A 24,872-nucleotide genomic window follows, 5' to 3' on the forward strand; every position below is an offset into this window, starting at 1 on the left:
CTCTTCAAGGATGAGTTTACCCATTCAAGTTTATTTACTTTATGTTTAGTAACATTTAGTTAGTTATTATTCATTTAGTTAGTTATTCTTATAAAATATCTGCAGTTTCCCCAACATTATGTTTTTCTTGATATGAGTCATATTCACACACACTCACACACACACACAGACACATAGACACGCACACACACACACACACACACACACACACACACACACACACACACATACACACACACACACACACACAGACACAGACACACACCACACCCTCAAACACTCACACACACACACACACACACACACAGCTGAAACATGTCCTGCTGACGAGAACAGACTGAACACAAGTGGAGCACTAACTAAAATAATCTGTTCAACTTCAGCTCTGATCTCTAAATGTTTGATGGTTATGATGCTGCTGTTTTTAAGGAGAGACACTAACAGACAGAAACATCATCTTTCAGAAAACATTCATGTCACTACACTTTGTCTGTTTGACAGAAAATACTAGTCTTAATGTCATTAATCAGAGAGGTTTGATGCTGATATCTGTTAGTTAAAATGTTTTAAACTCTTCACCAGTAGTGTGATCAAAATGCTTGAATTTTCCAATTCATATCTTTAAAAGTTTACAGTTCATCACAATCAATAACATCATTCTTTCCAATCTGTAGTCACATTTTCACACAATAACACAACTAGCCCAACATCGGTCTGTTCAGGCCATCCCATTAACACAATTCATGTTGTTTCCTCAACATATGCAGTCAGTTAAGCCCTTAGCCAATGCCAGCAAGGACACTGGACAACCTGGGAAGGAGTAATAAGCAGGACTGTAGGTTGGGCCGACATGTGGAAGATCCCCCAAGCCAGGCTGAGTTTCCTCATAAGGTCCAACCATGACAACCTCTCAAGCCCCAGCAACCTCTGTCTGTGGTATGGCTCAGAAGAGAGCTGCCAACTCTGCAATGTCCCAAATCCAAGCCTGCAGCACATCATGTCAAGCTGCAAAACAGCAATGACCCAGGGTCAGTACAGGTGGCGCCATTACCGAGTCCTGCGGAAGCTGCCGGAGGTCCTGGAGGTACGCAGGGCGGAAACAGCCAGGGAGCGCAGATTGCTCCACCACTGTTAGATGTTCCGGGATTAATGGAACAAAACATCGATGATGGTTGGCTCCCGACTGATAACCCTGCAGCTACCCGCAATGGCACCGTCGGATGTGCGGCAAGCAGAAATGTTCAGCAGGCAGTCACTTCCTGTGCTACTGTCAACCCAGGGACATCGCTTGAAATGTTGCAGATATAGACTATCAGTAACCGAAGGTGGTGGTGATGGCCCAGTAGATATGATACATGCCTTTGATGAGGGAGACTTGGGTTCAGTTCCCAAGCTGATACATCAACCAATTTGTCCCTGAGCAAGACACTTAACCCCTAGTTGCTCCAGAGGCGTGTGGCCTTTGACATATATATATATATATATATATATATATATATATATATATATATATATATATATATATATATATATATATATATAAATTGTAAGTCACTTTGAATAAAATTACATTACATGTCATTTAGCTGATGCTTTTGTCCAAAGCGACTTACAATTGCTATATATCAGAGGTCGCACGCCTCTGGAGCAACTAGGGGTTAAGTGTCTTGCTCAGGGACACATTGGGGTTGATGTATCGCAATGGGAATCAAACCTGGATCTCCCACAGATCAGATCTGGGACTACTCTCTACCACCACCAATGTGTAGCACCCACCTGGGTGACAGGTAGGTTTGTACCCTGTACACATGTCCCAATATACAGTATTTCAATCAGGAGACTTCATTTCAGATATGTGATGATTTATTGTACATGTGCGTGAAATTTACAGTACAGTCTTTTGGAGATTAGACTCCACCATCATTTAAAAAATTCTGAGTAACTTTTAAAAGGGGTAGAGCCGAAATATGAACCCCCGATGGAGCCTAGACACTGATGGTGGCGTGAGCCGGAGACCAACACCGAAGGCCGCCGGGAGAGGCCCACCGGAAGAGGCCCACCGGAAGAGGACCCAGGAGGAGCAGGGGAGGAGGAGGGCGGTGCGCATATCCTGAAATGACAACTGAGCAGCAGAGAGAGACAGGTTTAAAACAGGGATGTCGTGCAGTGATTGGCTCGTGATTTTCATGGCCGCTTCTGATTGGTTAAGACTAAAGTGAACACCTCTACAGCTGATCCATTCAGGGGAGTGAGAAGTGATTATGTTTAAGAAGTCGTCCTGAAAGAATATGCACTCAGCTTCATATTTTGAGGTATTATGGAGTATAACAGTGTATATATTGTTCCCTTGCTTGCTAATGAGTGTGGTGGAAATTCTAATACGTAGAAGGTGAGATCTGAAATAATGCTTCTGTCAACAAAGTCTTTTTAGTCTTTATTCTTTCTGCAATGAAGGTTCAGTACATCTCAGAATAATCTGAGAGAATGAACAAAGGAAGGAGAAAGCAGACGGTACTTTTGTACTTCTGTTGCTGGGCAGGAAAAGGCCTAGTTGGGGGGGGGGGGACTGTGGTTATCATAGAGAAACAAACTGTGTGGTCAAAAGAGCATGCATACATCACTACAACCTGACTAGACATTTGTATTCAAGTAGAAACTGCAGATTTATAAGAAAGATTAAGCAACAGTATAACAGATTAATACATTTCCACCTTTTGATTATTCATTAATCATTATTTTACAAAACATTTCACAGTTTTCAACAGGGGTGATTCTAGAATCAGATCTTTAGGGGGACTCAGCCCCTAATGAGAATGTGACACATATACAGTGCCTTGCACAAGAGTTAACCCGAAAAACGAAAATGATCATATGATCATAAATGTGATCTCACAGGGGTAAATGGCAAATATGAACCATAAATGATGTATATGTCATTGGTAATTGAGCTAAAGTAAACTTGACATTTGACATAAATACTCCCAAATCTTTCTGTATGCTCAGAGAGGGAGACATGAAGGGATGAATGATACACTGTCAACATGTTCTGTTCTTCAGGATCTAATGAAATACTGCAACACACGTGTTATCTGACCCAAATATTTGTGTGATCGTTACACATTCATGTTTGCTGTCCCTGTAACATTGTTTTTCATACACTTTGTCTGACCCTAATGACACGAGTGATGTTCAGTGTAGGGAGTCCTTCTGCACGTCTTGTGTTTTAAAAGCAGAAGTGCATTTCCTGGCTTCTTCCAAAAGTCGGTCACTGACAGACATACAATAAATGATCAGAGTCATATTTATCAAATCCTATCACTTTACGAATTTTAGAATCCGATTCCTAATGTTAACATGAGATCACATCCCTAGATTGACATTACTGACTGATGGAGAAATGCGTGTTTCAACAAGTTGCCTGTGTTGTTGGTGCACGAACATGTATGTATAAAAACAATGACATGTTTCTTCTGTTCTTTAAGTTCTTTCTGACACACCAATGAAATGAACATAGTCGTCACTAACTTTGAGAGAAGCTGTATCAGGAAATACAAAGACTTGATTACTGAATCTGTGCTGAATGTGCAACTGAATCAACATTGAGGCATTTTCTAGAATGGGTGCAAGTGATGCTTATACTTGTTTTGGAGGTAATAAATATATTGATCTAGTAGGTTAGCTTCTCCTAATAGTGTATGTGTGTGTTATCAGAATGTGTGTGTGCTGTAGGTGTAGTACCGTCCTCCACAGGCGTCAGATGAGTCAGAGCAGCCTGTGGTCACCCCCCCTCCTCGTTTCAGTCAGCCTGATGGCTGCTGGTCTGTTGTTGTAGACAGTCTCTGGCCCAGTGTCCTTTAGTGTCCTATCTGAAGAACACCTCAGGGTCATATGGGTGGCGTCCCATGGAGCTTCCTGTCTCAGGCTGGCCTCTGCTCTGACCTCAGTCTCTCCTGTGAACATGGTCAGAGCTGCAGCGTGGAGATCTTTATCAGCTTTTTCTAGACCAGTCTGGGGTTCTAGTTTCACCATCACAAGACTTCTTAGTTCAGGCCAGACGGAGACACACACACGCACTCACACTCACACACACACACACACACACACACACACACACACACACACACACACACACACACACTCAAAAGTGCAAGCATACATCAGTACATCCTAACTGACTAAACTGACTACTTTGTGATATTAACAAAAGTATTTTTAATGTTTGTCTGTTCTTGTAGGTCATCAGTTACCTAGTACCTACTTTAATTAGCGTCTGCATCAGAACAAAGTGTGAAAACCACATCTTAACTTTCCTTCTTGATTTCCTGTGGTTGTCTTTGACCATCAGTGAAGTGTGTATTTATTGCTGATCTGTGGGTGTAAGACCTGAACCTGGAGCTGATTGGTGACCATATGGTGATAAACTTCAGAGACAACCTCTCTCTGTCGGACGATATAAGACACAAGATGATTTCATTTTTCTGTCTGCAGACTCTTCAGATTTGCATCGTGTCAGAGTTTACTCAGCTGAGTGAAGGACAGACTGAAGCTTTCTGCAACCACTCTTCATTAAACTGCTGACTATTAATAATCTCATCTGATCTCAGATAATTATAACTCTGTGTTCCTAGACTATCATGAAGATCTCTATGTTTGCTGGTGTGCTGCTGCTTTCTGCTGCTGGAGGAAATCCAAGAGTTGATCCATCAACATGGATAGTTAATACATTCACTCTTTCAATGCTTTTTGGATCTTTTTGATGCCTTGCTATGTTCTCAACGCTGGCCTATAAATCACCATTTCATTGATTGTTAACAGAAAAATAAGTATAAAGTATAATGAACTAAATGTTTACCATTTATTAATGATGGTTATTGTAAATCTGTGTTCTGCAGATAACCATAAAGCACACACACACACACACACACACACAGACGCAGACACACACACACACACACACACACACAGAGCCACACACACTCACTCACTCACTCACTCACTCACTCACTCACTCACTCACTCACAAACATAGTATGAATCTACAGCACTTCTCTGATCTCATGTTTAGACCTTATTGCCCCTTCTTGTACAGGTTTTCTTTTAAGCTTTTCTCACTTTTTACAATTTTAACCCTCTCTTCTTCAACATTCACTCACTTTTAGTTATCAGTTAATTGTTTGTTTACAGTAAAATAAATATAAAGTATAATGAACTGATCTGTTTATCATTTATCAATGATGGTTATTGTCAAGTGTTACTAAAGAGATGTTAGATACGTCAGAGTAAAGTCTCTAACAGCTTTTATATGATAATATAAAGAGATGTTAGATATGTCAGAGTAAAGTCTCTAACAGCTTTTATATGATAATGTAAAGATATGTTAGATATGTCAGAGTAAAGTCTCTAACAGCTTTTATATGATAATATAAAGAGATGTTAGATATGTCAGAGTAAAGTCTCTAACAGCTTTTATATGATAATATAAAGAGATGTTAGATATGTCAGAGTAAAGTCTCTAACAGCTTTTATATGATAATATAAAGAGATGTTAGATATGTCAGAGTAAAGTCTCTAACAGCTTTTATATGATAATATAAAGAGATGTTAGATATGTCAGAGTAAAGTCTCTAACAGCTTTTATATGATAATATAAAGAGATGTTAGATATGTCAGAGTAAAGTCTCTAACAGGTTTTCTAACTCTGTGTTCTCCAGATCAACATGAAGATCTCACTTTGCTTTACATCTTTGCTGGTGTTCTGCTGCTCTCTGCTGCCGTGCTCTCTGTGGATGGACAATATTGGGCTCAGTTTCAATATAACCATATCAATGATGGGATGAAGGCTGGCCAATGTACTCAGGTGATGAGAGTCAGAGGAATCGTGACCCCACCCACACAAGTGAACCAAAGAAACAGCTGCAAAGGTTTCAATATCTTCATCACAGGGAATGTGAATACCGTCCAAGCTGTCTGTCATGGAGGAGGAGGAAGGCCATATGGCAACAACGATATGACAATTAGCAAAGCTAGTTTCCCAATTGTTAACTGTACCCTAGTGAATCAGCATCCACCTGCTGTTCCCTACAACTGTCGGTACATCGGTGTAGCTCGTAAGAGAAAGATTATAATCAGATGTGAGAACGGTGAACCTTCAAACAGTTCGTGATCTATTACTACCTGATGAATCAGAGTAATCTGTTACTACCTGATGAACCAGAGTAATCTATTACTACCTGATGAATCAGAGTAATCTGTTACTACCTGATGAACCAGAGTAATCTGTTACTACCTGATGAATCAGAGTAATCTGTTACTACCTGATGAACCAGAGTAATCTGTTACTACCTGATGAATCAGAGTAATCTGTTACTACCTGATGAACCAGAGTAATCTGTTACTACCTGATTAATCAGAGTAATCTGTTACTACCTGATGAACCAGAGTAATCTGTTACTACCTGATGAATCAGAGTAATCTGTTACTACCTGATGAATTAGAGTAATCTGTTACTACCTGATGAATCAGAGTAATCTGTAACTACCTGATGAACCAGAGTAATCTGTTACTACCTGATGAATCAGAGTAATCTGTTACTACCTGATTAATCAGAGTAGTCTGTTACTACCTGATGAATCAGAGTAATCTGTTACTACCTGATGAATCAGAATAATCTGTTACTACCTGATGAACCAGAGTAATCTGTTACTACCTGATGAATCAGAGTAGTCTGTTACTACCTGATGAATCAGAGTAATCTGTAACTACCTGATGAATCAGAGTAATCTGTTACTACCTGATGAATCAGAGTAATCTGTAACTACCTGATGAATCAGAGTAATCTGTTACTACCTGATGAATCAGAGTAATCTGTTACTACCTGATGAACCAGAGTAATCTATTACTACCTGTTGAATAAAACATGTGACAGTTTAAGTCTGGGTCTGTTTTTAATGTCGTCATGTTCACTCATTCATAAAGTAGTCCGGCTATGTAACAACAAAGAGACTTTGTGAAGTGGAGTAAAAGTAGAAAGTGTTATGAAAAGAAAAGACTCAATTATACAAAAAAAAAACAAGTAACTTTCCTGTAAGTTAACCCTCCTCTTGACCTCTTTTATACGCTTTCTATATCAGAAATATGGTTTTCTTTCAACAAAATTGCACAAAAATAACACGGATGTTGTTTAAACAAACGTCAAAGAATGTCGAATAAAATTACATAAAACTGACAAAAGCGACAAAACCATTGAAAAAAAAATACTAAAGTCACTAACAATGCTTTAAAAAGCGACAAAAACGTCAAAAATGTTGAAAAAAGCATCAAAAAATGTGTCGAAAAAATGTGATTTTCAGTTTTGACCCGGGAGGAAAACACAAGAGTTAAGTAGCTGATACATTTAGGGGTACTTGTACTTTCCTTGAGTATTTCCATGTTCTGCTCCTTTCTACTTCTACTCCACTACATCTCAGAGGGAAATGACTGAAATAATCAGAGTAATGGACTAGTAGTAAAAATACGTGAATGAATAAATAAAATGAGACATTTTGTGGTGTTAAGACTCAGGTAATGGTGACTCCACTACAACACTGATATGAAGGCCTTTATGTATTTATTTTAAATATTAATTCAATTGAATTCAACTATTTGTCTATCTAATGTATTATATTAGGCCTTAAGGTTATAAAAATACAAATTTACCCTTGTTCCAGGGACAGTTGTAACAAAGCATTACAGTTATGACATTTTTTCCTTTGGATTACAAGACAGTGATTGTAAAATAAGTTGTTTGGATGTATTGAGAATTAATATCAGGACAATATTTAAAAAATACAATGTAATAAAAAGTAACATTTTTACCTAAGAAAAAACGTTATAGACACACACACAGACACACACACACAAACAAACACAGACACACACGCACACACACACACACACACACACACACACACACACACACACACACACACACACACACACACACACACACACACACACACACACACACACACACACATAGACACACACAAACACACATAAACACACACATAGACACACACACACACTTAAACACACACATAGACACACACACACATAGACACACACATATACACACACACACACACAAACACACACATAGACACACACACATAGAAACACACACACACACACACACAAACACAGACACACACACACACAGACAAACACACAAACAAAGACACACACGCACTTCTCATTGAAAAAAGGACCAATGAAGAGAGATGAATGTGTGTGTGTGAGGATGAGTTGAGGATTGTTCCACCAGATGGAGCCCTGACTCTCTTACACAGTTTAGATTCTGTCAGAAACAAGAACACACTGAACACAAGTGGAGCACTAACTAAAATAATCTGTTCACCTTCAGCTCTGATCTCTAAATGTTTTGTTTATGATGTTTTTAATGTCTCCTGCTCTTTCATGATTGTGTGTTACCTATTTTCTGTGTTCTCTGTCTAGTTTTACTTTTATCCTTGTGTGTGTGTTTCATGCTTCAGTTTCCTCTTTTACTTTGTAGTGTCTGTTGTTCTTGTGTCATGTCTTGTTCTACTTCCTGCCTTGTGTGTTTTCCTTCCTCTGTGATTGGCTGCTCTGCCCTGATGTGTCTCACCTGTTCATCAGCCCTCATGTCACCTGTCCCTCGTTTCTCCCCTCGTTACCTCATGGATTTAGTCTCTGCTTTCTGCTGCTGTTAGTTTGTCGTCATACTTTTGTCAAGAAGTCTGTCCCTGTACCAGCTGTTCCTGTGTTCCAGGTCTCTTCCCTGTGATTGGACAGTCATCAGCTTACATGTATGTTAGTTCTCTTTGTGTTCTTTATTGAACTCCTTCATACCAACTGCTTCCTTGTCCTCACCTGATGTGCTTTAGGGTCAGACTCTGAACCTCTCCATGACATTACAAACTAACTAAGATGGACCCATGAAATGTCTGTCTGTGAGAGGGGGAAACATGGCAAAGGATATTCCTTTTTAAACCCAAACGTAGCAATGTAAATGTAGCCTCAGACATCACAGATTCTGGAAGTCCTGAAATAGAAACCCATTAACTTACTCTTTGTGTCCACAGATCCTCCATCCATCTCCCTCCCTCCCTCTGTCTGTTGGAGGATATTAGAGTTCTGCTCTTCATCTTCAGACTTTTTGCATTTTAGATTTTTACCTTTCTACATTTTTGGACTTTTGTACCGGAAACTTTCTTCTTCAACTCTGCGGTAAGACTCCGACTCTCCAACTTTAATTATTTTATCACTTTCTCAAACTTTTTTTTTTTTTTTTTTTTTTTTTTTTTTTTTCAGAAAATGTATCTATGCTGGCTCTATATATGCTAGAAGTCCTGATTATTTATATGAAGTCTGGGTTTGGTGACGGGGAATTCATGTTAAAGGAAAAAGGATCTGAGACGAAGTTCTCTAACAGGTTTTATAACTGTCTTCTCCAGATCAACATGAAGATCTCTATCTTTGCCTGTGTTCTGCTGATCTCTGCTGTCATGATCTCGGTGGACGGAGAAACTCCAGCTGAAAAGTTCAAGCGACAGCATATCAACAAGGACATGGATCCTAAACGCTGTGACGCTGTGATAAAGGAGAGAAAAATCCATCAAAACAATAGGGCTTTTTGTAAGAAGGAGAACACCTTCATCAGTGCGAGTTATGGCGAGGTTAAAAAGGTCTGTGAGAAGGAAGGAGAGCCATATCCAAATGATAGAAATCTGAGAATCAGCCTTAACTCGTTCAGAGTTGTTAATTGCAAATGCAAAGACAACATGAGGCCTCCCAACTGTGGCTGCAAAGGCTCTCGTCCCAACCTGAGAATTGTAATCGCTTGTGATAACAACGATAATCCAGTTCACTATGAAGAAGGTCTGTACATTACCTCCCTGAATGAGACTAAACTGTTAATACCTGATGGATCAGAGTAATCTATTACTATCTGAATCGGTAACTTGTGTCTTCTAAAAATGTGACCGTTTAACTCTGGGTCTGTTTTTGATGCTGTCATGTTAACTGATTTATAAAGATAAGATGAAAATAAAGTGACAACTGAGACTATCTTTTTTTTTTTTTTTTTTTTTAAGACTGGTATTTGCAACTCATTTCACAAATGAAAGCTGAGCCATATGTATCCGCATATGCTTATCTGTCTAATTTGTAACCCTTATTTCATTTGTAAATTAACTTGGTATTTCTCAAAGTAAATGCATGTATACATCTCCTACTTGAGTGGGTACTTTTGAGATGTTTTCTGCAGAAAAATACTACGATAATTTACAAATGATGAAATGAATTATGAACACAATGAGAGGTTTGGTATTTTTTTTCATGCAGATGTTTGAATGTATCTTATCTATTCTAAGGAGTTTCTAGGGACAAGTTTTAAGGTGACATGGTCTAACAGTAAAACCTAGTTTAGAATGTGTGTAAAACTGAGTTTAGGTACAATTGTCACAGGAACTGGAGCCTGGACTGTTGGAATCTATTAGGAGCATTGGCCATTAAAGGTGTATGTTAAGAGTAAACTGTTTCACTGAAACATATCTTGGGCTGTGTGAGCACAAACGGCTTAAAAGGGATCCATTTTGATATACAGGTTGGTCACACTTGAGCAGACACGTCTGTATGCTCATGGTTGTCTCATTGTCATGAGTGTTTGTCCACTGTGTAAATAAAGCTGCATTTGATTTGAATTCATCGGACTGGTCGTCCTCTTTGAAGTCTCCCAACATTTCTGAGTTGTCCCCCAATAGCACACAGATACGTATTTGCGGATACAAATCGCTCTGCATTCATTTGTGACTTGTGTTTCACAAAAAGTCCACAGAGTCACTGAAGGGGGTCTGGGGCCCCTTAGAGGGTCCCCAGAGTCAGTGCAGAATGTTGAAGACCCCTAGTTTAGACCACATGTGTTAAACTCGAGGACTGTGGTCCGATCCCGGCAGAATCAGTTTTGGCCAGTCTAGTTGTGCAACCAAACAAAAAGACTACAAACTGTTTTTCAAACTGCAACTACACGACACAGAGCAGATTTGCTGACTTTGAGAAACAGAGTTTGATACTCAGGCGGTGAAACAGGTTACTTTGAAAAAGTCCTTTGTTTGCTAATGTCGACCAAACTAAGTGAAAAGACTATACCAGACATGAAGTACAGTCAAATATATTTGACTTTTTAAAAATAAAAGCATGTTAAAGTCTACATGTCTGTCTCTGGATGTGATTCTCAGTTCCCAGTGTTGGCCCTCAGTGAAGTTGAGTTTGACCCCCCTGGTTTAGACATTATTGTTTTATATCTAATGTATGTACAGTATGCATGGACTACTGTCTGCCAATAACTCCAAATTTATCGAAAAGGGGATCAAGACCTGAAAACTGGGAAGTCAGGGTTTGCATGTTCACAAGAGACTGAACAGGGGTTCAGTACATACAACTGGGCTGCAGTGGTAGAGGAGGTGAAACAGGGAGAGCAATGATGTACTCACACTCTACATAAGGTCTGATGACACTGGGGGAGGGAAAGGTTGGAGCAGACGGGAGAGTTAATGGGGTTCCTGTGGGGGCCCATGTGAGGGTAGAAGGGAATGAGCTAGCTGATGGAGCAGAAAATGAGGGATTAAAGAGAGATGTTAACTCCTTCAGGACATGAACACCGGTTTCCTGGGTGAAAGTCTTGTGTTTTCTCTCTTAATGAAGAGTCAAAGAAGAATGTGTTTCTTTGAGGAGCAGTTGAGGATTCTGCCACCAGATGGCACCCTGACACACACAGACACACACACACACACACCATTTCCCACTATCAATGTCACCACTTCCTATGATGACTCATAATGATGATGATAATTAGTGTTTAATAATTGAACACAGAGTGGTTTTGGTCTCATACACCTTTAAAAAAGAATGAGATCATTACACTTGATAGGACCATAAAGATGCATGTTTATTAGCGTTGCCTAGCGTCTGCGTGGGACAACTCTCCTCCGTCTGTGGACGCGGGAGGACCTGCGAGTCCTCCTACGTCTACGAACGGGGCGAGCGGCGTGTCTGCGTCTGCGTGGCATTGTCAACAAACAACCTGATGGGAGTAACGGGTCCTATTCATAAACTCTCAAGACAACGTTCTGTGATGTCACTGATGATGTCACAAATCCTTTGCAAGAAAAACCTTGGTTCAGTCAACAGTGACGTCATAGGGTTCTATGTCTAGTGACATCATAGGGTTCTATGATGTCACCATTGTGTGATGGCATGTTGTCTCTGTGACATTCCATGATGTCATTCCATGATTAGAATTTAGGATAGTATCTTGATTAATGTTGATCGATCAAACAGCAGTTTGTGTAGGATATTAATTGTAAGAATGGCTTTGTAAATTCTTCATATCATCAATGAGAGGCAATATTTAGATTTATTTTACTCAATGGTCTCAGTTTGATGTGTTTCATCCATCTCAAAATGAAAACTGTCTGAAAACACACAGACACAGACACACACACACACACAAATACACACACAGACATACACACAAATACACACACAGACACACAGAAATACACACACAGAAACACACACACAGACACACACACCCACACACACGTATGTTGCACGCGTGCTTCAGTAATTCGCAGGCTGAAGAAAACTGAAACTAAACTAACAAACACTCTGAAAACTGACTCAAAGTAAAGTGAAATGAAATCTAAAAGTCTAAAGTAAAGTTTCTCTAGACGCTCTTACAGTGCAGACGCTCTATTGCTTGCTCCTGCTTCTGCTTGCATATTTCTGCTGATAATCTTGCTTTTCCTCTGAGAGAAACTATGAGCAGCGGCTCTTGGATACTTATAAATCACTGGACTATACATTTTTTGTAGACATAGTAGGCTATTGTCATATTTGAACATTTTTCTGCGTGAGCGTGGCCTACCAATAGCTCTAGCCTGTCCTAAAGTGACTGTAGCTAAAGCTAATTAGCAGCAAGATGCCACCCTTCTCCATAGAGGACTACTACAAACTCCTTCAGAAGATTGCAGTTCTGGAAACCAAAATTTACCAGTTAGAAGTAAATATGGAAGTGAACGGATCATGTGGAAATGACACCACTTTACCAGTGACCCAAAACAATGGACAAAAGCATGCTAACACACGGCTAACTAGCACCAGCAAGACCACAAAGAAACAGGAGAGCTGTGGAACGGATAATAAATCAACAAGTGGTAGTCCTCCCTGGAACTCTTTTGGTGCAAAGCCTAAGAGTAAATAATTTTCCTGGGAAATGGGAGGACGACTAACGGGCAGGACACAGCGCCCTGAGATTTGTGATACGACCGGCTGGCCTGCATTATCATCCAGGCAGAGCGCCTCTTCAACCCCTGTACTTAGTAGGACACAGCCTTGGACAGCTGCAAAAGGGAAAACCACCAACAAAATGCCTCCCCAACAACTGAGTGTGCAGGTGAAGAACAGATTTGCTCCTTTGCTGCAGGACCCTGGACATGACCCGGATTACGTCTCATCGTCACACAGCAGGGTAAGGACTGAGAGCAATTCTAAAAGTAAAAAGCTACAGGGAAAGCTAATGACTGGGCCCCAAACTCTGATTGTGGGTGACTCTGCTGTGAAAGATATAAAAAGCAGTAAAAACACCAAAATACTCTGTTTTCCCAAAGACATGGTGTCTGACTTGGCCCAAAGAATCCCAGACATCGTAGCAGCACACCCAACTGTGAAGAACATTATACTGCATATAGGGTCAAATGATGTTGTAAAGCAACAGTCTGAAGTGCTGAATCGTGACTTTATGAATCTGCTGAACACAGTTAGCTCCCTAAACGCAAAGGTGTTTGTCAGTGGCCCTATACCGCCAGTCAGAGGAGGAGCTGAGAGTTTCGGCAGACTGTTGGCACTGAACAGATGGCTATCAACTGCATGTACCAACAACCATTCTATGCAGTTCATTGACAATTTTAACATTTTCTGTGGCTGCAGACATCTTTTTAAAGCAGATGGACTATTCCTTAACAAGCCAGGAGTAAAGCTGTTCACCTCTAGCCTACTTTACTTTCTGCACCACACATCTGCTCCCTTTGCCAAGGACACGAGACAAGATGAACCAAAACAAGAGGAAGACACAACAAAGTGCGGCAGTGAGCCACCACAGCCCCCACCTGAGCAAAGATTTGACCATGGGAGACCAAAGAGCGGAGATGAGAAATCTCAACCCCCCTTCTCACCCGTCCAACACTCCTCAAACCCCTTTGACAACCACAAAAGCTTTGAGGACCTATTTAAGGATACGTCGCTCTCCCCTCTTTCCCCCATCCCCATGTTGGAGTTCACTGACCAGATGAAGCAGCTGGTAAATGCTGGAACCAAGTATGCCCCCCCCCTTCCTTCTCCCATCGTAAAAACGCCAGGCACCTCCGCCCCCTCAAGGACGGCAGTTAATTCCTTCTCCCCAAACTGATAAGGATGCTTGTGTGCAAAATGCAGTAAGCATTAACTGATATGGGCCGGGTCCAGGCTGCATGCCTTGTAGCACTCATGACTTTTTCCAAGACAAGCCTGGGCCCTGCGTATTAGATTCTTCCACAATTTATGTTGTGATAGGTAATAGAAAAAGAATGGTGAATAAGCACGGAACTGCAAACTTTGCAAATTTAGCATCCATTCCTCGTAAGCCACAGTCTGTCCCAAAAAATGAAAACACACTAACACTAGCACTACTAAACGTTAGGTCTTTGGCGGGAAAATCATTTTTAATCAATGATTTTATTATCAACCACAATCTTGATTTTATGTTTTTAACTGAAACCTGGTTGGACCATAATAACAGTGCTGCTGTTCTCATTGAGTCAGCCCCCCCTAACTTCAGTTTTATGAGTGAGAATAGAGTGAATAAGAAAGGAGGTGGAGTCGCCATTTTGTTTAATGTCTCATTCCAATGTACGCGAATATCTTACGGAAATTTTGCTTCTTTTGAATATGTGGCTCTTCAGCTAAGATCCTCCCCTCAAGCTCTACTTCTAAATATCTACAGGCCACCTAAATACTGTGCATCCTTCTTTGACGACTTTACTGAACTGTTGTCTATAATCTGTATTAACTTTGACCGTGTAATTATTGCTGGTGATTTCAACATTCATGTTGACAACCCCCAGGACCGAGGGACCAAAGAACTGTGTTGTGTTTTTGAGAGCTATGGACTGACTCAGCATGTGACACAGCCCACGCACAATAAGGGGCACACTCTGGACTTGATTATCTCCAAGGGTCTGAACATTTCCAAGGTTGTGGTGACTGATGTTGCTCTCTCTGATCATTCCTGTGTTTTCTTTAACGGCACTATCTCTCTGCCCAAAAGTGTTCAAACAAAGTTAATCAGAAAACGGTATATCACTGAAAACACCAGTGAATCATTCATTCAGCTTTTCTCCTCTACACCCGCCCTCACTGGGGCCTCTGGGGTCACTGAGCTTGTAGATAATTTCAACTGTAAAATTACGAATGTTATTGATGCTATTGCTCCCACTAAAGTCAAAGCTGTCTCTGGTAAGGAAAGATCTCCATGGAGAAATTTTATAGTTGTGAGAACAGAAAAAAGAGTGTCGAAAAGCTGAATGCAGTTGGCGAAAATCTAATCTCCAGGTCCATTATAACACTTATAAAGAGAGACTTCGCATTTATAATCTGGAACTAAGGAATGCAAGGCGGTCCTTTTTTTCTGACATTATTGCCAGAAACAATAATAATTCACGTGCTTTGTTTGCTACTGTTGATAGATTAACAAATCCTCCAGTACCAATAGCATCTGAACTGTTGTCTACCAAGGCTTGCAATGACTTTGCCTCCTTCTTCACAGACAAAATTCTGAAAATTAGACAAACAGTTAGTGCTTCCATATCAAGTACAGGACATGTGTTGTCACAGTGTGCACGCAAAACAAATTCCAACATGACACAATTTCATACGATCAACCTTAAAAACCTGGAGGACATAATACAACATCTGAAAACCTCCTCCTGTTGCCTTGATATTCTACCAACGGGTGTTTTCAAAAATGTTTCGAATTGTTTGGCTTCTGATCTTCTACAGATTGTAAACACATCTCTGCTCTCAGGTATCTTCCCACAGGCCCTGAAAACTGCAGTCATCAAGCCACTCCTAAAAAAGAACAATCTAGACATGACACTAATGAGCAACTATAGGCCAATATCAGACCTTCCATTTTTAAGTAAAATCATAGAAAAAGTGTTTTTTCAACAACTCAACCTTTTCTTATCGCTAAACAACAGTTTTGATGCCTTCCAGTCAGGTTTTCGACCACACCACAGCACTGAGACAGCTCTTGACATATTGCTTGACCGATTGGAAAACTGGGTTGGTCTTTCTGGCTCAGTACTAAACTGGTTTGAATCCTATTTAAAGAATAGGGACTACTTTGTGTCTATAGGTAATTATACATCTGAGCATACAAATATGACGTGCGGAGTTCCCCAAGGCTCAGTTCTGGGGCCTCTTCTGTTCAACATCTACATGCTTCCACTGGCTCAGATTATGGAAAACAACAAAATAAGTTACCATAGTTATGCGGATGACACACAAATTGACATAACCTTATCGCCAGGGAACTATAGCCCAATACAACAATTAAATTTGTGCATTGAACAGATTAATGATTGGATGTGCCAGAACTTTCTTAAATTAAATGAAGAAAAAACGGAGGTGGTTGTTTTTGGAGCAAAAGAGGAACGATTGAAAGTCAGCGCTCAGCTTCAAACGACAATATTAAAAACAACAGACAAAGCCAGAAATCTTGGTGTAGTCATGGACTCAGACCTAAATTTTAAAAGCCACATTAACATAATTAAAAAATCAGCCTATTGTCACCTTAAAAATATATCAACGGTTAAAGGACTTATGTCTCAGCAGGATCTGGAAAAACTTGTCAATGCTTTTATCTTCAGTAGACTTGACTACTGTAACGGTGTCTTTACAGGTCTCCCTAAAAAATCAATCAGACAGCTGCAGCTGATTCAAAACGCTGCTGCTCGCGTCCTCACTAAAACCAAGAAAGTGGAACACATCACTCCAGTACTGAAGTCTCTACACTGGCTTCCAGTGCCTCAAAGAATTGATTTCAAAATACTTTTACTGACTTATAAATCACTAAACGGTTTAGGGCCAAAATACATTTCTGATCTGTTACTCCATTATGATCCACCCAGACCTCTCAGGTGGTCTGGGACAGGTCTACTACATAATGACCCACCCAGACCTCTCAGGTGGTCTGGGACAGGTCTACTTGTTGTCCCCAGAGTCAGAACTAAACAGGGGGAAGCAGCGTTCAGTTTTTATGCTCCACATATCTGGAACAAACTCCCAGAAACCTGTAGGTCCGCTGCAACTCTCAGTTCTTTTAAATCTAAGCTAAAGACCTATCTTTTTGATGTTGCTTTTCTTTAAATAATGTATTTTATTAACTTTAATTTCTTATACTGCACTGTAACTTTTATTCTTATACTGCACTATCAATTTTATTCTTGTCTTTTAATGTTTTTAATTTGTTTATTATTGTTTTTTAATTGTTTTCTAACTGCTCTTTAATGTTTTATGTAAAGCACTTTGAATTGCCCTGTTGCTGAAATGTGCTATACAAATAAAGCTGCCTTGCCTTGCCTTGCCTAAAGAAAAGATAAAGCTGATAGATTAAAGTCTCTGAGCTGAACATGCTGAGTCTAAATTAAACGGTACCAGTGCTGCTGACACGACAGAAAAACACAAAAGTCAAACGTCTTGTTCTGAGAAACCGGAACTGGAAGTAACAGTTAATCAATATTTATTAATACACTTTCCTGAAAAACAGACTTTAAATTTTTCGATTTTGTTCTCGACAGTTTCTTCTTAGTTCCAAACAGGATCGTCTCTGTTTACCCAAATCTGTTGAAACCTCTCTTCCCCTCAGCTCTCCTATACTTTTAATTTTTTTTTAACATTAATTTTTTGGCGACTCGGAGGCTCGAGACATGACTTTACTTGATGCCTGATGATTCGAATGACTTGTTTGTATTCATGCGTTTGAATTTTAGTTCTTAGATATACAGTAGAATAATATAATTTAATGTTGTCAAGTTTCTGGACCACTCCCCGGTAACATACGGACGTTTGGACAGTGGCTATCAGCCGCTGAAGTACAGCAAAAAGCGCCCTTCAGCGTGTTTGTAGAACGTAGCGGGGACAGCAGCAGCTCCACGGGGTTTAGAGAGAAGTATGTAATGCTGAAAATCCACGTAGGGAGGTTGGTCGGGGGGGTGGATGGGTCAAACACAGGGCTTTCACCTTTCTTGAATTCGCTTTCCTCTTTAACCGTCCCGTTGTGTGTGTGTGTCTGTCTGTGTGTGTGTGTGTGTGTTTGTGTGTCTGTGTGTTTTTGTGTGTGTATTTGTGTGTGTATCTTTTGTGTGTGTGTGTGTGTGTGTGTGTGTGTGTGTGTGTGTATCTGTGTGTGTGTGTTTATGTCTGTGTGAGTGTCTGTGTGTGTGTATCTGTGTGTGTCTGTCTGTGTGTTTTTGTGTGTGTATCTTTGTGTGTGTGTGTGTGTATCTGTGTGTGTGTGTGTGTGTGTGTGTGTATGTGTGTGTGTCTGTGTGTGTGTGTGTGTGTGTATCTGTGTGTTTCTGTGTTTGTGTGTGTGTGTGTGTGTGTGTGTGTGTGTTCTGTCTCTAAGACATTCAAACTTCTCTGCTTGATTTAGATTCTGTTTCAGCTTTGAGGACGATGCTTTTTAGAAATTGTTGATGCTTTTGAGAACTTTTTGATGCTTTCTCTCAACTTTTTTCAAGACTTTTTTTTTTACCCTTTTGCGTCCCTTTAGACGTTATGTTATGTTTTCTGTCATTTTTCCAAACTGTTTTTGTAACTCTGTTTTCGCCGTTCTTGCTGCTTTTTCCCCTGAAGTTTTGACGTTTTCTTTTCTCGCTTCCGGCGCTCGCTTATAAAATATCTTTTGCCGGATGTGCTGCTGCTTTCTGCCGCTCTGCTGATTAGATAAGATAAGATATACTTAGTTGTCTCCGAAGGGTAATTAGTTTTGGACTCTGTCCGTTCCACAGCTTTACAAAGAAAACACAAAATACAGAAAATAAGCATCTCTCATACACATACTCTCATGCAACACAAAACATCCTCTCATATATATATTAGACAGGTACCTATATAGTAATACTTTCATATTCTTTAGGCAGGTACGTATACAGTAAGCACATTAACTCCTCCTTTCATTGGCATTCTTTAATTGAACAACCCTGTCGGCTGCATTCTCCACAATAAGTGTAGCACAGCCCTTGCACAATGACATATTGCACAACTAACATATTGCACAACCCCAATAGCCTACGTATTGCACAACTAACATATTGTTGGCTCATGGACATGTTTCCTCTGAACGGTGTGAAACAGCTTTGAATTCGGTTGTCTCTGGTTTGGTGGGCGTGTCCAAGCTGACAGCCAATCAGCAGAGACGTGTCTGTAAATTCATGGTAATAAAAAGGCAGAGGGCTCACAGCAGTGTTCAACACACCCCCGTTTCAGTTTGAATGAATGTTTTGCTTTGTGTTGTCGGGGCTGAACGTGGTATGATAGTCGCCGTGTTCTCTGATCACTGATTGGCTGTTGACTGTGTGTCAGTGATTGAGTGTCTCTAACATGTTTTATATGATAATATAAAGAGATGGTAGATATGTCAGAGTAAAGTCTCTAACAGCTTTTATATGATAATATAAAGAGATGTTAGATATGTCAGAGTAAAGTCTCTAACAGCTTTTATATGATAATATAAAGAGATGGTAGATATGTCAGAGTAAAGTCTCTAACAGCTTTTATATGATCATATAAATAGATGGTAGATATGTCAGAGTAAAGTCTCTAACAGCTTTTATATGATAATATAAAGAGATGGTAGATATGTCATAGTAAAGTCTCTAACAGCTTTTATATGATAATATAAAGAGATGTTAGATATGTCAGAGTAAAGTCTCTAACAGCTTTTATATGATAATATAAAGAGATGTTAGATATGTCAGAGTAAAGTCTCTAACAGCTTTTATATGATAATATAAAGAGATGGTAGATATGTCAGAGTAAAGTCTCTAACAGCTTTTATATGATCATATAAATAGATGGTAGATATGTCAGAGTAAAGTCTCTAACAGCTTTTATATGATAATATAAAGAGATGGTAGATATGTCAGAGTAAAGTCTCTAACATCTTTTATATGATAATATAAAGAGATGGTAGATATGTCAGAGTAAAGTCTCTAACAGCTTTTATAACTCTGTGTTCTCCAGATCAACATGAAAATGTCTATCTTTGCTGGTGTTCTGCTGATCTCTGCTGCTCTCATGGTCCTGGGACCAGAACCTGCAGATGCAGCTCTCACGTTTCGTACTCAGCACATCAACTCAAAGATGACTGAACCAATGTACCGATGTGATGAATCGCAGAATTAACAGTAAAAGATACGACTGTAAGCCCTTCAATAGCTTCATCAGAGGTGATTACAATGTCATCAGAGCCGCCTGTAAGACTGGAGGAACAACCAGAGGCCCTTTCAATGTTGTTGACTGCTCCACTAGACAAACCAGCCCTCCGTGTACTTATACTGGTGCGACTCGCTACGGGAGAATTCAAGTCAGTTGTGACAACCGCGGCAATCCTAATCACTTTGTAGGAGTTATTCCTTAGTAATTATCACCTGATGAATACGAGTAATCTGTTACTACCTGATGAATCAGAGTAATCTGTTACTACCTGATTTATTAGAGTAATGTGTACTACCTGATGAATCAGAGTAATCTATTACTACCTGATGAATCAGAGTAACTTGTGTCTCCTGTTGAATAAAACACATCTGACAGTTTAACTCTGGGTCTGTTTTAATATTGTCATGTTCACTCATTCATAAAGTAGTCTAAAATAACACGGATGGTTCAATGCAGCGTTCTTCGCATTTAAAATGTTTAGAAAACCGTCAAAGAATGTCGACCAAAATGACAAAAGTGACAAAAGCGCCAAAACCATTGACAAAAAAATGACTAAAGGCACTAACAACGTTTTAAACAGTGACAAAAATGTTGAAAAAAGCATCGAAAAATGTTTTCAAAAAATTTTATTTTCATTTTTGACCTGGGAGGACAACACAAGGGTTAAGTAGCCGATACATCTGACTTACTGCCGAGAACCCGGACACAGCTCTCACTTTGGTCGTACAGAGATTGGATGGCCCTGAGTAGAGACCCCCTCACCCCATACTCCTGCAGCACCTCCCACAGTATCTCCCGGGGGACCCGGTCATACACCTTTTCCAGATCCACAAAACACATGTAGACCGGTTGGGCATACTCCCAGGCTCCCTCCAGGATCCTTGCGGGAGTAAAGAGCTGGTCCGTTGTTCCACGACCAGGACGGAATCCACGTTGTTTCTCTTCAATCTGAGAATATATATATATATATATATAATGTAAACATTTAAATAATATCGGGCTTTAAATGGGTTCGGGCTTTTAAAAAGCTGTCAATCAAAATGTACTTGTCGGGCTCGGGCCTTGTCGGGCCTAAATTTTAAGGCCCGATTACAGCTCTAGTGTAAATTACAGGAGATTAGTGCACTGGATATCTAAATACTTCCCTAATTGAAAGCCATAGTTTTCACAGCCATAGCATGATACCATACCATAGTAAGATTTATTCACAGTCTGTGTGGTAACCCAGTTTTACTCATATTTCTGTTTTTTTGTTTTTTTCTTCAGATGTGCTGTTATTTTATCTATCGCAGCTGGGTCCTCCCAAACCTTTGTGTGTAATGGAATGGAAGGTCGTTATGTCAACATTGTGATTCCTGGAAGACAAGAATACCTGACACTGTGCGAGGTGGAAGTCACTGGTCTGGCTTCAGGAAACACTGCTCCAACTGGTGATTTATACTTATTTAATGTGACCAATAGATGACGTTGACCAGACAGTCACATTCAAAGTTCAATCAAATATACTGACTGCCTGTTCTTTGGTGGAAAGTTTGGTCAGATCAACACATGTAATATGTCTGTGCATTCCATAAACTGTATTTTAAGACAAGAATACCTGACACTGTGCGAGGTGGAAGTCACTGGGACAGTATAATTTGAAATTGATTCTAACCCTAAAACCCTAATTTCTTAGTTTATGTTCACTTATTCTAACGCTAGTCTATGCAAGTTTGCCAATTTAGTGTGTTTTTGCTTCGCACACAGATATTTTAAGTAAGACACTTGGTATTACATATCATAAGGTCAGGACAATTGTATGCTGAAGTTTTATGTAAAACTGATACAGATGGTTGTTTTATACATTAGCTAACATAAAATAAAGGCGATTGTTCAAATTTAAATAGCGAAAAAAAGAGATACAGCTCTAGTAACTGATTATACTTACTATTCTCTGCCATGAAAGCGGCGAGAGATGCATTATTAAAAAGAACTGTGGGAAAATGAAAGCAACAGGTGAGAAATGATAGAGTGCACTGACTGCATTGTATTTGTTGTAATTATTCTGGGGCTTGATTCTATCTACTGTACTTATATACTTGCAAAATAAACATTACTTTTAACGCTGTGTGTGTTTGTGTTTTTCCTCATTGTCTGTTTGTCCAGACTTGCTTGGCTGTCTTTTCAAATGAGTATCATTTTTGGGTAATGCAAGCAAAGCATACAGAAACAACAGCATTTTTTCCACGCAAAAGTCACGCATCATATCAGTTACATTTTCTACTGGTATGATCTTATACTTATTTGAAATTTGGTGAGGCGAACATACTTTTGGGGGACATGTGTCTAAAATGATGGAGAACTCATCAAGAATATTTCCTTTTGATGGAATGGTGTAGCACATGAAATTTGATTTTAATATTTTACTCATAATTACCTTCATATGCCAACTTTAATAAAGAGCTTGAACAGTTGATGAACAATGACATAGGTGAAATGTGAGGGTAAAATCAGGGCTTATGATGAAAATGTGAATAATAACTATTGATAACGAGGCAAACCAGCAACTAAGTTTAGCAGACATACTTTAAACACACATGACCTAAGATATTAAAACTGGGGGTTGACAATGGCAGCCCCAGTTTTTTACTGGAATTGTTGGGACTTTATAAATTATAGAGTGTGGTCTAGACCTACTCTATATGTAATGTGTCTCGAGATAACTCTTGTTTTGTATGATTTGATACTATGAATAACATTTAATTTAATTTAATTCAAATGTAAAAAAAAAGTGTTAAAAAGTCATAAAAGTCATATTATAGTATGTTAAAAAAAGCAGAGGTGAGAAAAGTATTAAAATATTGTACTCAAGTAAAAGTACCAATACTTTGATGAAATATTACTCAAATACAAGTAAAAATACCTATCTGAAAAAATAATTAGTAGTTCATTTAAAATGTACTTTAAGTAAAAGTTACGTAGTTACATTAAAAAAACTGTTTCCAAAATAGTGAAAAAAGGACAAGGGGTCATACACGCAAAGCTATTTTGTTTTTAATTGAAGAAAAATCTATGCAAATGTATAAACCTGTAATAACAACATTAAACATGTCACACATTACATTTAAGACCCTTAGAAAGGTATATTGTGCAATTTTAGTTCAGAACATCCCATAAAAAGTTTTCAAACAATCAATTGAAAGTGAAAGTACCATACATACAAATAATAGTATAGTATTGAACGAGAAAATGTGAAATTCCAAAAAAACAACTAAAACTATACTCCTCTTTTGAAAATATATTTGCTTTTTGAAATGTATTTGTATTAATCCAAAAAACAGCTAAAACTATACTGCTTTTGAAATGTATCAGCTCAAGAACAGTGGAGACTGTGCTTCTGCTTTTGACATGAGTTAACCCAAAAACAGCTAAAATATATTTCTGCTCTTGAAACTATAATACTGCGTTTGATTTTGGTTTGTGAGTGCTGATGTGCCTTTAGAATTATATGATTGCTTAGAAATATAATCATGCTAAGCCTTTGTGTTACTGATATTACTATAAACATGCTTAGAGACATTTTAGTGTGAGTTACTGTGTAAAGCTGCCTGTCTGACCCTGCAGTCGTGTAGAGGAAGTGTCTGCAAGAGGCTTCAGACGCATTAATTGCTTTGTGTAACTGTCTGTCTGAACCTGCACAGTTAAAAAGAGGAAGTCCTGTTGGGGCTCTGTATACATGCACTTGCGGGTTAGGCCCTCTGTGCACATAGGGGAGAAAAAGGTTACTGCATTGACCTAGTGATGAACTAAGCCATTAGATTCTATGTTAGATAGCAAAATGCATATGCATATAGGAAATATCGTCATATGAGCAGAGGTGTCAAAAGTATTCACATTCATTACTCAAGTAGAAGTATAGATACTAGGGTTTGAAAAGACTTTTGTAGAAGTTGAAGTATCAACTCAAGCTTTTTACTTAAGTAAAAGTGTAAAAGTACTGGTTTCAAAACTACTTAAAGAATAAAAGTAAAAGTAATGTAAGGCAGAGATCTTCAACAGGGGGTCCTCAGAGTCATTGCAGGGGGGCCTCCAAATTATTGTACATTTTTGAGTCTTTAAAAAAAATAAAAATAAAATGCCTTAACATAATTCCAACATATTATTAGCAAATATAAATTCCCACTGATGATAGGCTTACTGGCCTATAGGTAAGGTAGTCACTGAGATATCAGCCCACAGATACAGTTAATCCTAGATTTACTGTGCCACATATGTAACATTAAAATATGATTTATAAAATCATGCCAACAATTAATATTTTAATAGCTTATGAA

The 24,872-nt window shown here is 39.1% G+C and overlaps 1 long non-coding RNA gene across 1 annotated transcript; it reads left to right on the top strand.

Moving 5' to 3' along the window:
• Positions 1-8,715: 8,715 nt before the first annotated feature.
• Positions 8,716-10,086, top strand: LOC114557981 (uncharacterized). The gene is made up of 3 exons (XR_003692877.1): positions 8,716-8,825; positions 9,102-9,246; positions 9,474-10,086. It is a non-coding gene; the product is annotated as an uncharacterized LOC114557981 (long non-coding RNA).
• The last annotated feature ends 14,786 nt before the right edge of the window (positions 10,087-24,872 follow it).

The sequence above is a fragment of the Perca flavescens genome, chromosome 6 (genome assembly GCF_004354835.1).
Source record: "Perca flavescens isolate YP-PL-M2 chromosome 6, PFLA_1.0, whole genome shotgun sequence".
Lineage (NCBI taxonomy): Eukaryota > Metazoa > Chordata > Actinopteri > Perciformes > Percidae > Perca > Perca flavescens.